At 40.9% G+C, this 2,500-nt stretch overlaps 1 protein-coding gene across 1 annotated transcript in view; it reads right to left on the bottom strand.

Moving 5' to 3' along the window:
• Positions 1–2,500, bottom strand: part of LOC123508777 (uncharacterized AAA domain-containing protein C328.04-like) — a 182,789-nt gene that overhangs the window by 136,039 nt on the left and 44,250 nt on the right. The window lies entirely within an intron of this gene.

Genomic DNA, 2,500 nt, shown 5'->3' with positions numbered 1-2,500 from the left:
CGAGACAGGTGTGGCTTTCCGGTGGGTCACACCTGTACAGAGGATGAGCGGGGAAGGAGGAGGGCAGTGTACAGTGTTGCCATGTGGTTGTGTCCGAGGCGCTGCTCTGCCATTATGAGTTGTCACTTGTTCTGGCGATGCTTCTACACGTATAGTCTATGGCAGGGTGTTTGGTAATGCTCCTCTCTCTTTCTCTCTCTCTGGTCCGTATTCAGAAACGCTTTGCTCTCTCACCACGACCATTTTCCAAGACTACAGAGATGATTAACCGGTTTCTCAGTGTTTCTCCTGTTGATAGTGTGGAAATATTCTTTATTTATTAATGAAAAATAAAGCAATCTTAAAAAATACCTATAACTTTAATTAGAGTCTTTTGAATGTAGTACAGCTGTGGCGCACAACACACACACACACATGCATACAGTCTCTCTCTCTCTCTCTCTGTCTTTCTCTCTCTCTCTCTCTCTCTCTCTCTCTCTCTCTCTCTCTCTCTCTCTTTCTCTCTCTCTCTTTCTCATTAAGGGCATCTGTAATACATTTCCTTCCTTAATTTACAGGTGCTGGTATGGACGTAATGAAACGGTGGGAATGAGTGATGAATGTGCGGCAGGTGAGACTCTACCTGGTGGTGGTGGTGGCGGTGATTAGTGTACAAGTGTCTCCAGGTAGGTGGACGTAATTAGCCTCAATATAAGAGGAAAAATTAGGGTGAAAATTTTAGTAAGATATTCATCACACACACACACACACACACACACACACACACACACACACACACACACATACAGGAGGTCTCAACTCTCAAATCGTCATGTGCGTCATGGTCAGACAGCAAATACCTCCTCCCCTCCCTTCTCTCCTTCCCCTCATCCTCACCTCCCTCCATCTCCCCCTTTCCTCCCCTCCCTCCGCATTCTCCTTCTCATTCCTCACGTTCCTAAAGCGAAGAATCCTATGCATCTGTATCCTGTTTCGGCGATGTTCCCTGATGTTGCTCACCCACTCCTTTCATGCTCCCTCCTCCTCCTCCTCCTCCTCCTCCTCCCTCCTCCTCCTCCTCCTCCTCCTCCTCCTCCTCCTTCTCCTCTTTACTCTGTTCTGCTCCTCTTACTCCTCTCCTTTTCTCCTAATTCTTTCTGCTACCTCACATTCTTACCCTCTTCTACTCCTTACTCCTTTTTACTCTTCCTCTTCCTTTCTTGATTTTTTTTCTTCTACTCAATCCTACCCTCTTCTACTCCTCTTGCCCTCTACTCTTCTCTTCCTTTCTTTACTACATTTCATTCCTTCTATCTTCTTTTCTCCTAGTTTTCTCTCTCCTAGTTTGTTCCCTCCTGTTAATCCATATTCTTTTGTCTTTCCTCCTCCTTCTTCTCGTTCTTACTTCGTACTCTTTGTCTCCTTCGCTCCCTGCCACTCCTCTTCTAGTCATTCCTACTCTTCTTTTCCTTCCGCTTAATTCCTCTGATTTCTCAACAAGACAAACGTTCAAGTACCAAGAAATCAGGAAAATTTCAACAAAGCCACTAAATGGAGTTTCCATGTTTTGTCATAAATATCCAAAGAGTTTGTTATGTGGATAGATGTTGAGATAGATAGGTAGATTGATTGTTAGAGATAGACAGACAAATAGATAGATAGAAACAGACAGACAGATATATAGATAGATAGATAGATAAAATAGATAGACAGCTAGATGGATAGATAAGCATAGGATACAGAAATATATAATAAAATGGATACAGATATATAGATAGATAAAGATAAGATAGATAAATAGATTGGGCAACATAAAAAGATCAAAAGATAAACAGACAGATATAGATGGATAAATAGATATAAACAGACAAACAGATAGATAGATAGATAGATATAGATAGATAGATATATAGATAGATAGACAGACAGACAGATAAATACATAGATGGACAAGACCAGTAAACAAATAGGGCGACAAATAGAGCAATAGGTAAATAAATATAATACATAGATAAATGAACATATATACGTAAATGCAAGATTATTAACCTCTTCAGCTCCAGGACACGTTTTCATATCCATTCTGCTTACTATATGGCAAGCTTCAGAAACTTAAGTGGGGATTGAAATAATGAAGACTCTGGACCATTAGTCTTCTGACCTCCATAGACCTCTCTTGATGTAAATGCAATCGTCTAATCACACCCAAAACTCATGGTAAAAATGCGACCCAGTGCTGAAGGGGTTAAATATACGGGTTAATTATATGACCAAGATTACTGGACAAATAAACGAAGAAAATAAGGAGGCAATAATTCCTTGACATGACTTGCTGAACTGAAGAGTAAAAGGAAAACATGAAGAGGCCAAAGGAAAAAAGAAAATTATACCAACTGGAATAGGATGCAAGTAATAGGCAATGTAGGAAAGTCCAGCGAGTTACGTCATCCCCCTCCTTCACATCTTATCCTGCTATTCTCCTCCCGGGTTTTCCTACTTTACTGGCCTTTAAATCTACCCG

This window comes from Portunus trituberculatus, chromosome 25 (assembly GCF_017591435.1).
Source record: "Portunus trituberculatus isolate SZX2019 chromosome 25, ASM1759143v1, whole genome shotgun sequence".
In the NCBI taxonomy this organism is placed as follows: Eukaryota; Metazoa; Arthropoda; class Malacostraca; order Decapoda; family Portunidae; genus Portunus; species Portunus trituberculatus.
The sequence above is the reverse complement of the archived record's forward strand: the minus strand, read 5'-3'. Positions and strand labels throughout refer to the sequence as shown.